This window comes from Xenopus tropicalis, chromosome 8 (genome assembly GCF_000004195.4).
Source record: "Xenopus tropicalis strain Nigerian chromosome 8, UCB_Xtro_10.0, whole genome shotgun sequence".
NCBI classification, from domain to species: domain Eukaryota; kingdom Metazoa; phylum Chordata; class Amphibia; order Anura; family Pipidae; genus Xenopus; species Xenopus tropicalis.
The window spans coordinates 77883208-77898847 of NC_030684.2; the positions used below are offsets into that span (position 1 = coordinate 77883208).

At 37.4% G+C, this 15640-nt stretch overlaps 1 long non-coding RNA gene across 3 annotated transcripts; it reads right to left on the reverse strand.

The window, feature by feature from the left end:
• Nucleotides 1-2761: 2761 nt before the first annotated feature.
• On the reverse strand, nucleotides 2762-10621 carry LOC101734989. 3 transcript variants are annotated; one of them, XR_004219901.1, is made up of 3 exons: nucleotides 9766-10621; nucleotides 7722-8280; nucleotides 2762-3590 (listed from the first exon to the last, which is right to left on the reverse strand). It is a non-coding gene; the product is annotated as an uncharacterized LOC101734989 (long non-coding RNA). The 3 variants fall into 3 exon arrangements; XR_004219900.1 differs by having other exon boundaries at nucleotides 7722-7917; nucleotides 9518-10607; XR_208943.4 differs by having other exon boundaries at nucleotides 7722-7917; nucleotides 9766-10603.
• Between the last annotated feature and the right edge of the window lie 5019 nt (nucleotides 10622-15640).

Genomic DNA, 15640 nt, shown 5'->3' on the forward strand with positions numbered 1-15640 from the left:
CAACTAATTGTTTAGGGGGTGTGTGCAGCTGCTTGAAAACCATTGCACCCACAACTACTTCTTGGGATATACTGTATATTGTACGAAGCATAGGATAACCTACAGTGACCACCTTGTACAAGATGAGAACATCATTCATGGCACAATTCCTGTGAAATCACAACTCTGAACAATACACTTTTTTATCTCAGCCACTACTATTCCAGTGAAAAATATGTAAGATATTTCTTCCTTTTCCCTGAGAAATCACGGTGCAACACACAGTTAAAGGCTCAATCCACAGAACAAAAGTTCAATATATACTTTGTTATATACAATGATGGACCCCCTGATGACCCCTTTCGTCAGAACAGCCCTTTGCATTGATAAAACTAGCACTGTTGTTACTAGATGATGTTTAGAGATATTACAGTATTGATACAGGCAACATAGTGTGGTTGGGGTACAATACTGTAGACTGGCTAGTACAGAGACATCAGGTGTATAAAGGTCATTTTGGTACAGGCTATCACAGAGCCTACTGAGATGCCAGCACTGATATAAATGTGGCTCACCTTTGGTCCATCTGATACAAGGTGGTCTTCTAATTTAGCGATATCAGGGGTAGGATCACACATGAATAGATTTCCATCTATCACAGGGTGGCTGAGTGTCACAATGAATGTAGTAGTAATTATGAGAGGTTGTTTCTTATTATCCAGATAGACTCACATATTTCTGGGTTTCACACAAGGTAATATTCTTACTGCAGATTAGGTAATGCACAATAGTGGTTTTATATCAATAATTAACCATTGTGTTGTGTCAGGGATCTATTACTAAGTAGTAATTCGCATAGGACTCAACACAAATAATGCTGGAGCTCTCAGTAGTGTAAGGTTCTCAAAGTACTCACATACCAAAGAAAACTATTATATGGGGGAATGTGATATATGTCGCTAATGGAAAAACAGTTGCAATGGGACAAAATTTTAGCTTTGCAACAAAATTTGTGTTTTCGCAACAGAAAAATACCATTTGGAAACCTTTTACATGTCTTGCGACAGTAGGTTTGTGACTGCAAATTATTTAGTTTGTGCAAGTGTAAATCATAAAACCTATTAAACATTCACAATATAATAAATGTTGTGAACAGTACAGGTATGAGATCCCTTATCCGGAAACCCATTATCCAGAAAGTTCCAAATTACGTAAAGGTCATGTCCCATAGACTCAATTTTAAACAAATAATTCAGATTTTCAAGAATGATTTTCTTTTTCTCTATAATAATGAAACAGTGCCATGTATCTGATCCCAACTAAGATAGAATTAATCCTTATTGGATGCAAAGCGATTCTATTGGGTTTATTTAATTAAGTTATTTTTAGAAGACTTAAGGTATGGAGATCCAAATTATGGAAAGACCCCTTATCCGGAAAACCCCAGGTCCTGAGCATTCTAGATAACCAGTCCCATGCCTGTATTATATTGTGAGCAGCACTAAACATTTGCAAAAATGCCATTTTACACACCACCTGCGATTTTTATCACAATCTCGTGTATTATCCCATATATGCAGTATCTTTACTCCTCAATCAAATGTGGAAGCAAATTTACATTTATCCCTGCATTAAGTACAATGCACTGCACTACTACAGAGACAAAGCCAATCCATCAAGTTAAGCATTGTTTGTTTTAAAAAAGAACTGTATGGGAAACAGTATACTGAGCTCTCTGGATAATAATTAACATACCTGTACAAGGTTTGGGAGGCCTGCATTTATTATTGGAAATAAATTAAAACACTTCAGAAAGGCACATAAAATATGTATTGCTGTCTACAGCTTTCTTTTCATTGCTAATCTGTAACTGTATGCAGATCTGAAGTTAATCTGTCCGATCAATATCTGCTTGCATTTTCAGTTTTATATTGGTCAGGTAGGCCCACTGGAGTTCCCCATACACAGTCAGATAAGCTGCTGACTTGGACTGGAGAAACCAAAATGGCAGCTAAAAGTTGGGGTGTATGGCCACCATTACACGTATAAGTATCCCACTTCAGTTTAATTTTTATTGTTTTTGATTTATTAAAGTGCCCTTACTGCTCCAATTCAAGATAATCTTTCAACAATACTATAATTGTACAATGTTTACTTGAAATTGAACTTGGAAGCCCTTGGAAATGTATCACATTTCTGATACTTTAAACTTCTGTACAGTGGACAATCTGTAAGGTATCTATACAGTAGTGATGAGTGAATTTTTTTGCCAGGCAAGGATTCACTGCAAAATTCTGCATTTCGCTTTTGGCAATTTTTTTTTTGTGATACGGCCGCATGACCTTGCCATGGAAATTTTTTTTTAAAATCTGTAGAGTGAGGAAAAAGTCACAGTTGTGTCAAAAAAGTTGTGGTCACTCCAAATACATTGTGGTAGTATCAAAAAAAGTAGCGGTCGCACCAAAAAAAACAAAGCCGCACGCACCAAAAAAGCCATGCGGCAGCTGTGTTTTGAAAATTGTGAGTTTTTCTGCAGGTTTGCAAATTGTTCGGTGAATTGGCAGATTCACGCATCACTATTATACAGGCTTATATCACACAAGGCTAACTACCCACTGCCCTTCGTATGCTTTTACCTAACTCCAAGTATATTCATGAGTATGATGGTATTATATAAAGACTATTCTGTATCTTCCCTGAAGGAAGAGAATATAATAAAGAATAGATTATTAAGAACTCGCTATCCTGCAGCGATATCCAGCATCACTGTACAATTAGCTAGTTAAAATGTTTGCTGTAATATTTATTTTTTGCTGTCGTCCCAACAACACATTATAGTTAGTAGGATATTCGACTTTTTCCGTGCATGACAAGGGACACCACTGTGCCTCAAAAATGTTTAAGCTTTCAAAAAGATGCACAATATGTTGATACAGAAGCAAAGCAAGCAAAGACCTGGTAGCACTCAAATCTGCTCTGTTGGCTAAGATAGATTCATACAAATAATTTCCACTGCTCAAAAGATCTCATAACTGAGCATTAAAGAGTCATTTTAGGAATATGTTCTCATCCATTGGAGACACCTGCTGAATATTGAGATGGTTTGCAGGATGCAGCATATGTGATTCCAGTTGTGCTTAAATCTGCTAATTTTGAAAAAATTACCTGTAGCAGTAAAGTATGTAAACAGACATTTGCCTTCAGTGGCTTTTGGCACACCTTTATATTGTTTGTAGTACAATGTTTTACCTCAAAATGGTGCTGTGCATCAGTATTATCCATTGTCGCCCAGCCCAGTAATTCCAGACTTTGATAATTAATATGTTTGTTCTTCATTTTGGATGTAGTCTAGCTACATGTGGTCACCATTCACCGTTACAGTTAAACAGCAGTAGCCTCCACACTCCATCGCTTTATATGGTGGTGTATATGTAGACAAAGATTATGACCAGCAGATTCAAGATTGTCCCAATGATCCCCAACATGGCGAGAACACGTTCCTCACGATCTTCCTTGGATTCTACTTGATTCCCAGGATTCAATGCCTCTCGCCGGCCACTTGGTGTCATTTTCAGCCCAATTTGCTTTGCACTTATTTTGAAGAATACCTGCTGTATGGAAAAAGAGGATAACAAAGAGTGCTCAAAAGTCAAAGTAGAGCAGCCTGTGTAACACAACAAAATAAATTCATTCTCACAAAGGCTATACAAAAGATTGATTTTACTACAGGTATGGGACCTTCTATCCAGAATGCTCAGGACCTTTAGATTTCTGGATATGTTTTTTCCATAATTTGGATCACCAAACTGTAAGTCTACTAAAAAATCATTTAAACATTAAACTTTCTGGGATATATACATTAGCATCCAGTGGCCTGCAGAGCTATTAAAAAATAAAACAGTTAATATTTATTCTCACTATAGGGACAGATCCTTGCTTCTAGTAGTGCATTTGGCTAGAGAAGAAAGATGCTTTAATGGAGTCTGAGATTTCATAGCAGGCTGGCAGAAGAGATTAGTCTTCTCTGCTATTACCTCTCATGTTCAGTGCCTGAATTTTACTAAGCAGAAGAAATTCAAGGGGCAGGGAGACAAATTTAATTTCTATAGAACATGGATTATCTGGATGACTAGAAGCTATGTGTGTTAGCTGGGATAACATACAATTACAGCTGGATAAGAAATATAAGGAAGCAGATATCCTGTCATGATCCTCATCCAATCTACAGTAAGTATCCCTTTTAGGCATTTAAGGAAGTCACTTCTGTTCTATTCATTAAAACAGCAAATAAACAACCCTAAATTAAATGGTTTGCTTTCTTGGCATTCTGGCAGTGCAAAGAAAGCTGTTAATTAGATCAAGTGCCACTAATAGGAATAATTGGGATATATTCCAAAGATCTCAGGAATAACTCAAGGCATTAAGGGAAGTATATACAGTAGGAGCAGTATGGACCAATAAACAAGGATGGCAAAAGCTAATATGCAACTGGTGAACAGCCAGATGTTTTCAAATTACCCAACAACCCCTTGACAACTAAATGCTGACAGAAATAATTCTGAAAATTGTATAATCAGAAACATCTAAAGGGCGCCATGTTATCTACCTCTGTAATAAAGTATGAATGAAATGGAACACATGTAGCACTTTGCTTGTTTTTGACCTAACTTTGAAAACACAATTTTTCTTTATTAGTTTTATTGATATTAATTAATGCCTAATTTAGTGCTGGAAGGGAATGGATCCCTCTTCCAGCTGGTGTCCTGTCTCATTTTTTTGTAAGTTTGTTTCCTTGTTTCATAGAGTTTGTTTCACTTGGAGAGAGAAAGCTTTTTTGTACTTACCAATACATAATATTACCCATTACTGAATGAAACATGTTTCACAGATACAAAGGCAAGAGAGATACAGCAAAACAGAGAGACACAAAAATGTGCTCCACTATGCACACAGATGGTTTAAATTGCATGTTTTCATATTGTCTACAATGCTAAGGTTTAGGGTAGTTTAGGAACATTACAGGAATCTAGAATGGGCAAGAATCCTATACCCTTAAGGAAATTAGGGTATTTGTTTGACTGGGCAAAAATCAAAGGAAATGACTTCAAACACTCCGGACAGCAGGATATCCCTTTAGAAGAATGTCTTTATTAATCCATTAAAGCATCATGCCATACGAATGATAATGGTCTTACATCTGCAATAATCATGTACATGGAGTTACAATACCAGAAGGCTCTTCAACATAATTGATGCCTTATTTTTCTAAAATGTAGTGATTTCCCTGCTGTGCAAACCCCCAGACAATTAAAAGTAAGAATTCCTCTGCTTATTCCTTATTGCTTAAGAACAGTTTAAATTTAATAATTAAAATTGCCTTCCTATTATATTTATCCTTTATCCAAAATGCCGTAATGATATATGGGCTTGCAATCCCATGATATATATAGTAATGTGTTAACATTAGACTTGCTATGATGATTAAGAGACACTGAAGCCCATTTACAAGCACTGGGCAGATGTGCCATGCATTAACCCTTACTGCTCATTGTTCAGAAATCTACCTCACTAAGGACAGACTTCAGCAACATGAGCAGGATTTACAATCAGTGACACAGACAAAAACATTGTACATCATACTAAGGAAAGTCATAGTGACTTTGCTAACTCATTTTTCATAGCATCACTTATAATGTTCTAATTACAAATATTTCTACAGAAATAGCTTTCTACATTGAAGCTATTTTGTTGCAATATGTAGAAGAGCCTGTGTAAAGTAAAGTAAGGACAGCTTCTCAGGAAACATGTAAAGCAGAGAAAACAAACCAAAAATGTATCTGCCAGAGGTTCTCGGACACTGTTCAGTCATAATTCTGGGGCAAAGCAAAAGACAAATTGGGGTTATTATGAATATGTACTCCAAGTGAAACCAAACACAAATAAAAATACAGCAAAAAGGGAGGCCAGAGCCATGGAAGGGGTAAAGACTATTGTTTTATTAAACTTGTGTATGTTTATATAATTATGTTTATGGTACAATATTGAGATATTTTATATTGACTTGATCTTATTAGACACTGGAGAGTCACTGTAGGAAGAAACACATGGCATAGAGGTAAAAGGAGCAGCTCATAAGATGTCATTGGACTGAAAGGGAGAGGGTAAGATTTCCTTTCCCTCAGTGGATCCATCCCTTATGAATAAGGACATAGTAAAAAAAGAGGCTTCATACTTCATGTGTTCTATATTTAATTAAAAAAATAAAATCCATTTGAAATTCAAGCCTTATATATTAGATTTTTGTTAAATATGCCTATTTTAACTTTGGGAGGTTCATTTTGTTTTGACTCAACAGCTTTCCCTTGATGTACCTCTGCCCGATGATTGTGAATCAGAATCCATCACCTCGGACCTCATCTGGGACACTTTAATATATAAACCATTTACCTATGGCAGAAAATAACCAACACATCCCCTAATTTCCCCATATATTCCCATAAAACACATTTTAAATAGAGGAAGCATGTTATTAAATGAGAATGAAGATAATCTTTATGTACATAACCAGAGCTGTAGTAAGATATAGTTTTATATATATATATATATATATATATATAAGTTAGTCAATAGAGGGCGGGGCTTGAAGTTAAAAAGACATAGAGAATCACAGTTCAGACAGCCCTGATGTGCATAATATTTCCTCTCAAGCAGGGCCCAACCTTTGAGCATTGGCACAGGCCCCTCTTCTGTAACTCAAGCCTGTAGTTTCCACTACATTATTTACTCTATTATATAATAGCAGTTGTGAAACAGGTTCCTATGGATGAGAAGATAGTAAAACAAGAGATATTACCCATTCATGTCCAAATGGCCCTTTATCTGGCTGTTCCTACTTTTGGTTTAAAGCTCTGTTTTAAAGGCTAGTGGTATTGACTAGTCTAAATTAGTCTAAAGCAGGGGTGTATTTAGGTCTGTTGCCACTCTAGGCATTGGAATTATATGCAGCCACACATGTCACTTCCGCCTGCGCTCACCACTCTTCACCCCCACCCCCGGGTCCACTGCCAGATTTGCATAGGTTTCATTTGACAATGGCTGGGCCGGTGTTTTATTTTTTTAATTTTTGTTGTTATATAGCCTCCCAAGGGCCACCCCTAGATCTGCTGCCCTAGGCACATGCCCTTGGGTACCTGTATGTAAATATGCCCCTGGTTTAAAGCAACTGGACTTGTTGAGTAATCTTGAAAACATTTTATCAGGCAGAATGATGCTGTAAGTGTCCCTATACACACACTATACACCAGGAAGAGAAAATGGAAAGTTTGAGACTTATAGTGCCTTCTTAACAGAAAATATATTCTTCCATGACTTCTTTAAGAGGGTTAAACACTAATGTTAAAATGGACAGTATTCCTTACATGATTAAATGTCAGCCGCTCAGTGACAAGAAGTGTTTTTTAATAATGTGTTTAACAGATGTTAGCAATAGATGCAGTTTCAAAGTTGATTTCCCAGGAGTCTTGTATTATATGACTGAGGTAGGTAAATTGTTAAAGTCGCATCACCCTGAGAGAGCTAATAGCAGGTGTGGATATATATAACTGGAGGCAAGGTACTTCCTGTCTTTAAGCAGGACTATAATATTTACTCTGTTGAAACAAATAGGCCATTTTAACTTGTATAAAACGCTCAACTGTATGTATATACAAAAATCCAAAGACAAACAACCAACGATTACATACCATGCAATGTGTCAGGTTCTGTGGAAAGATTCCATTCTGGCAGCTGGTATCTTCTTTGGCATGGTTTTCTCTCTTCCTTCTTAAATCAGATTTGGGCAGTGTAAGGCAATTCTTAATTCACCAAATCCTCTTCTTTTGTTCAAAACTCCTTCCAGAAACAGATAATCTTTTAATACTGATCAAAATGTCAGGGCATCTGGTGAGGAAGGAAAGTGAGGAGGGGTTTTAGAACACCATGTTTCTTCAGATGCATCCTTACAACAGTTTGTGCTGAATACTAATAGAAAGATGATCTTTAGATTAAGTCTTCCAGATGAGCTGCTGAAAATGGCTCGCTTCCATGTATATAGAGGAATAGGTTCTCCAGCCCCTAAAATGTTTAACTGCTCACATGGCTTGGTATTCCTTAAGAAGATAAAGGGTGCACAATCTTGGAGAGAACCTGCTTGCAAAGGAAGGTATTTAGATCTATTCAGTGGGAGTGGGTGGAGTTAAGGTAGAATTTAGGAGGAGATATCACTGTACTTTTCCCAAAGTAGGATATATTGCCAGCCACCTGCTGTAGAGAATAAGTATATAAGTAATAAGTTAATTTAAGATGCTATGGGCTATGAAGCCTTTGAAAACTAATTTAATACTAGCAAAATATGTGTAAAATTATCTTCAGTGAAAACCATGCATCTGTGCCATGCGTCTGTGCCACAGTTGTCCACAGTGGAAAGAAATAGTAGACAATCTGACATATTGTGTCATCTCTACTTTCAAGTAACTTTTGATCAGAAAGGTGCTACTCGGCCCAACTGTTTCTCATTCACTTATATGGGAAGCACCACAGTTAGCTCAGAATCTGTTACTAACCCCAAAACACACACCTGAGTGAGGGGGAAGCAATCAGGGACAAACTGCAGAATTGTGATTGTGGCCATGAATACTGATCAAAAACCCAGTTTTGCCACAGCACTTAAGCTAGTGCCACACAGAGCATTTTCTCTGCCTGCGTATAAGCGCAAGCCAAGAACCTGCCCTTCCACTCCTAACCACTCTTCGGTGTCAGCCCCTAGAGTCACTGTGTCAGACTGAATCTGCATTCAATCTGACACGGAGCAGATTTCAGCACAAAAATGCATACTCTTGCTTTTCTGTGATGAAATCTGCTCTGTGTCTAAACCCTGGCCAAAGCATTGACTCTGGGTACAGATACCATAAAGAGATTATAGGAATGGAGGGGAAGTTTCTTGCCTGTGTATAAGCAGGCTGAGAAACTGCTCCTTGTGGCAGTAGCCTAAGGGCAATGGTACAAATGGGTCTTGATTGTCAGTACTTATGGCTTCTAAACAGTGACAGATCTGGTATACCGTTAGCTTTTGATTTGATGTGACTAGTCAGTCCTGGGGCTCTCAGAACCACAGTAGCCTCAAGTATCTTAACTGTACTCCCCTCCCTGTGACAGGTAGTTATAAAGATTACTAGTATCTCTATTCCCTTGGTAAATGTGATATAGTTTCTAATAATTATATAAAAATGACTAACATATTTATTTATTAGAAATAATTCTGTAGATAAACACATAAAAGCATATGTGCATACACATAGAGCTAGAAAAAATATTTTATAACAGACGTGTGAAGAGATTGTCTGCATATACATACAGTATATTTACTAAGGGCATAATCGAAAGCTTTGTCACAGCAAACAGACTGGATTATAACTAAATCAACAATTAAGCCACTAATTACAAAATCATTAACAATAACAAATTTTAAATAGAGGCAATGTCACAAAATATTTATGCTTACCAAATCCTATGGCAGAATTGTTGCATACCAGTCATAACATTAACAGACTTTACTAGAATTGGAAAGCTAATTGTGCAAATATTTATAGTGTGTGTGAGAATACGTGTGCAGTCTTCCTCCTGCTTATAATGTACAGTGCATCTATGCCCTCGTCTGCAACATCCATGTAGGCATCTGAAACATCTTGCAAATGTTACATATCAGCAGAGTGTTCCTTGTTGGTTGTGCAAATCAAATTCGTCACTTACAGATGCATGTTTCTAAGGGTAGAAGGAAGCTTTTTGATCAGGCCATTCAATCCAGTAGCTTGGTTCTCCGATCAGCTCTTTACTCGGCACAGTTACACAGGTGGTCAGATGCTTCTCTGAGGTATCCTCCTCCAGAAGGGTAGCGTTTTTGGAAAAATGTATTAAATATTCCAGGGTATCATAAGCACAACGCTTAATCCGCTTCTCTTCTAACATTGGGAACTCTCTTTTATTTAGCTTTTCGACACACTCTCTCTCTCTTTAGCATATCTCATCCATCTATGACTCTTCCTTCAGCATTTTCTGTTACCCCCCTTTCCTGTCATTGTTCTTTATCATCCCTGCCTCCACAAGTCTCTTTATATTTTCAGAAGCCCAGATAAAAATGCATTCAACCGGCTCCTACATTCTTATCTTCACCATATTCTCTTTATCCTCAATATACCCTCTTTTATGCTTTTAATATATATATATAATTATATCCCCTTTGCTCTCTCACTAGCTCACATGCTCCCCACCCCTTTCTCCCTTCTCCAAAATCTCCTTTTCCTTCTTTTCATCGTCTCTCTCTTTCTATCTCTTGCCCTTTTTCCTAGCAACCTGTTTTCTTGCCTTACCCCTCCTCTCTCCTAATAGCTTCATCCCTCCCCTCGCTATCTTTACCTCCCAGTACTCTACTCAGCTCCTGTCAATTGCTACTCATTATTTTGTGTTCATTTCTTTCTTCATTCCACCCACCTCCTCCTCCTCCAATTGTCTTACCCCATTCCTTCTGATTTATTCTGCAACTCATTTCCTAGCTTCCGCTGTTATTCATTCTTAACTGCTCTTGTGCCAAAGCAAAGTGGGTCTGTTCCTCTGAGCAGCAAGTGAGTATAAACTGGAAACCAACCACCAATCAGACGGACAGCATTTCTAGCACATATATATATATATATATATATATATAGTGTTTGCATATCATCAAACCCACGTGGCCTACATTCCCATTCTTTGCTTGATCATGTCTATCCAACAATTTGGGATATTTGTAAATAAATTGTAAGTATATGTTGCATATATCTGATACCATTTATAAACAGAAGAGAGAACATCCCTTAGTGCTTGTTTAAAATGCCTAGCAAGATTTGGTATATATCATGAGTTTTACCATTGAATTTACTACAGACTAGTATTTGCAGAATTATTTGTTGAAGACTCTACTTTGTGATCAGTCCGACTTGCATTGTTCTCTAAATCACTTTCCAAAGTACAGGGTAGCTTATATTAAATATGATATATTTATGGCTATTGTTTGATGGATATATTAAAATAGAATAATTCTACAATGTATAAAGTACAATGTAACTGCACATGATCCTTATTAAATCAATGTTGGAGTTATAAATAACTAAAAAGAAATATAGATATTTAGAACCCTTCTTTATTATGGACTTATTGCCATGATCAGTTACTACTATTATTTTCCTGTTGTCAGGGGAAGAATTGTATTTGAATCCTATAGGTTGAATTTTATTCTCTACGAATGGTGGTATGTGATCAATTTTGGCTGGGTGGTATTAGGTTGCCAAAGTAGAGAAATCACTGGGAATTCCTATTACTCTTCACCCCCCCTCAGCACTACCACCCTCCCTTTCCTCCCTCATCTATGTCAGCTTATTGCATCTGGCTTCTTTGTGATGAGGGGAACATGTTGCTTAGCAACCTCCTCCTGGGAATGATGCTCTGAATTTCAACTAGGCCTCAGTACGCACAAATGCATACTTTTACAGGCACACATGCCTAGACATACATGTAGAGATAGATCTGGACTAGTGTAGAAGCAGTTACGTACCTGCTCTCAACATGGATAAATATTACACTCAGAAGACACGTACATCATTTTTTAGTGCAAATATTTTAGGATGCAAACATACATATAAATATGTGAATTATGTATAATGATGGCATGCATAATTGTGCATAATATATATTTATATTTCTGCCACACTGCTACAGCTGCATATAGAAGCAAATGAACAGATCAGTGCAGATTCTGAATGCTCTGTGATTTGGCACACAAGCACATACAATTCTCATTTTATATCAATTGTACATTGTTTAAAAAATGTATAAGGCCAGAAATGCAAGAAGAAGAGAATACAAGGTTACTGATATTATTTCTCTTAATGTGTAATGTTGATCTAAATACTGGTCCAATAGCTTCAGAGTTCAAATGGTTGAATATGAGGGGGGATAAACTCAGCTAACATGTTACTTTGAGTAAAAGTAATTGAGAGTAAGAGAAGAGGAAGGTCTAAGACTGTGGTTGTTTTTTTCCATTAAAGGTCCCTTGGAGGACCAACCTTTGGTCAGGCCCTAATTAGTTAATAACATAACTAATTGATATAGGTGTATCAATCATTCAGACATACCGTAGTTCAAAGAAGAGAATATCTACAACAGCAAATAAATGTTTGCACCCTAACTATGTTTGGGCTTTCTAGTATATCTAGAAAAGCAAACTGACATTCTACCCAAATCTTTGTCTAACAAACCTTCAGGCTGCACCAAGCACGCCAAAGGGGGCCAGACCGAAGTTTGGGAACCACTGACCTAGGCAATGGAAGAAGGCTGGGTCCTCGGATAAGTGAAAAAGAGCTGGTAAATTATGTTTGCTAAACAGTTCCCAGCATTTCTTTCCCAGTATTATTGCACATGCTGAAACAATTGCATCTGCACCATCAATATAGATGCAAAGTTTGCATCATTTTGTAAATCATGCTTAAACTTTACCTGTGCCAATATGGGCAAAGGCTTCTTACATTACTGAAGGCAGAAGTAAAGGGTTCCCTTACGATAAATACAATTAATACGTCACACAACAAATGCTTTGTACATTTTTTTTCCCAAGACTCATATTTTATCCTGTTCTTCTCTTAACACTTTTAGTAAATGTATTTTGTATTTTATTTCTCTTCTTCGATGCCCTTTGACCCTTGACCCAGGACAAGACAGACTTTAAAATAGCTAACTAGAGCAGTGCAATATTTTAAGAGGCAAGAAAACAGTGTAACGTTTGGGTTTAATGCACACATGGATGGAAGATGCACTTTTACCAACCATTAGCACTTCTTTTAGATATTTACATTATAATTGGCCTGCACCCTCAGCACTATTTACATGATCAAGCCCAGAATCCATGCATATGTCAAAATTACTAGGAGGGGTGTAAAAGCTGTAATTAATAGCCAGAGCAGTATTTCTCTCTGCAAATCAATTAGCAAATGTATTGCTTAACATTATAGGAAAGGCTTCTATATAATAGGATGCTGATCAATATCAGCTTTTTATTTTATTTTAACGAGGTTAACCCTGAATGTGAAGGAGGAAATAAATTCTATTAATAAGGGCAATCTTGCCACTGGGTATGTTTTCTTGCAGAAAATGTGCAAACATAAACTTGTACCTCTGATAAAACACTTGTCCCATGCAATCTGATAAGGTGGTAGATTAATACACAAGCTTTCATCATGAGGTTTCTTAGTGCGTTGGACACAGACGTGTACAGATGCTCAGTTCCACAGTAACCACTTGCAGCTCATTATCAGTTCATGCGAATGCCAAAAGAGCTGCCATTAAAATCCAGCTACCCAAATGGGGGCATGACAGATTTCACAAATAATTATGAGCAAAATTTTTCACAAGGATTTGTGAGAAAATTCCACATTTCACTACTGGATAATATTAGCAAAAAACAAAAGTATCCAAATTTATATTGCCCTTAAAAAGCTGCCGCAAAAAACACCCGTATACTCCAATGTATTCTGCATGGAAAAAGTCACCGTGGAAAAACCCCTATAGACTCGTTTTGCTAACTTTCACCATTTCACAAATTTTCTTATAAACAGATTGCTAATCACTTTTAACCAATTCAACCTGTCCTGGATTACTTTCACACTTTCATGACAAAATGTCAACATTTGGGGGCTCATTCATTAAAGCACAAATTTTCGCCAATTTAAAGCATGATTGGAAAAGATTTGGAGTAACCACAATAATTTCTGATGTGCAAAAAGTGCGCAAAAAAATGTAAAAAAGTATGGTCATGCGAAAAAAAAATAAAATAAAAAAAAAAAAATATATATATATACAGGTATATCCATTTGGATGCATTTTTTTGGGTTAGCACCCAGCCGTTGCCCTTTGAACTGGTGAGTGCCGATTTTTTGCGACATGATATATATATATATAGATATATATAGATATATATATCTATATATAGAAAAAGGCTGAGGCACACACTTTTAGGGATTACAACCTGGGTGCAAATCAGAAAAACAATGTAAATATGTAAAAAATGCTGATGCACGCCAGGAAAATTTCATCAAAAAGAGATCTAAATAAAATAAGTATCTCTTTTTGATGAAATTTTCCTGGTGTGCATCAGCATTTTTGAATAAAAATACTCGAATATCTCAAATTTGCGAGTTTTCAACCTCGAAAAAAACCTAAAAAAAAATATGGATTGACTTCTACATGAACTCGCAAGCTTTTAGATGCCAAAGTCTTACATTCGACTTTTCAGATTTGTTTTCATTCGAATTGTGCGAGTTGCAGCTTCGCTTCACCATAAAATTCACAAAATGGCAAGAAAATTTGCAAAACGGCGAAAAATTTGTGAAACGCATTTGTCGCACAATTTTTTTTTTTTGTCATCCACATCTTTTTTGTCCCCTGCATCTATTTTTTTGTCACCTGCACTTTTTTTACGTGACCGCGCCCAATGTAACGCAACCGGGCCCTTTTTTTTCATGACTGTGCCCAATCTGATGCGCAGAAAAAATTTCCGTGCGCCGATTTTTTCTGCAGCGAATTTTCATAGAAGTTTTGCAAAACAATTTGCCAATGGTGAAATGCGGAAATTCACAAGGAATCCATGCCTGGCGAAACAAATTTGCTCATCACTATAGATAAATCACTCCCTTAGTTTTAATTACACTTATCTGGCGAGATATGGATTTATATACATAAATAATGGCACTTTTTTCACTACATGGTACAGAATAATACAATGTTAGAATATTATTTTATTTGCATACTAAATATAAAAGCACAAGCATGCTCCCAACCATGTCAGCTCCAACAACAGATTGATCACGCCCCCTTTTGTGGCCACGCCCCAATTACCACACCCCATTTTAAAAAAATACCCCTTTTATATAGATCAAATGGCAGGCGCAGACGAAAATGTGCTATACCCTCATACTGAACAACCTAAGGAAAACAATATAGCAACTCCTACATTAAAATACAAGTATAGAGAGAAGGCAGTCAGTTAAAAGTGAGTTATAACTAAGTACCAGTTTTGCCCCCCCATACACAGTACCCACATACACAGTAGCCCCCCCCATACACAGTAGCCCCCTATACACAGTAGCCCCCCATACACAGTAGCCCCCCATACACAGTACCCCCAATACACAGTACCCCCCAATACACAGTAGTCTCCCATACACAGTGCCCCCTATACTCAGTAACCCCCTATACACAGTAGCCCCCTATACACAGTAGCCCCCAATACACAGTAGCCCCCAATACACAGTGCCCCTATAAACAGTAGCCCCTAATACACAGTACCCCCCAATACACAGTGTCCCCCTATCACAGTAGCCCCCCATTCACAGTACCTCCCATAGGCGCAGCCTTCGTCTGCGGCTTCGTTATGCCTCTCCTTGTGCAGCGCGACAGGCCCTTTTATAAGGTTGCGCCCCGTGCGTAATGACGTCACACCCACAGGCGCAACCTTATAAAAGGGCCTGTCGCGCTGCACAAGGAGAGGCATAACGAAGCCGCAGAAGAAGCAAGAACATCCGGCTACAGCAAGCGCATCCCG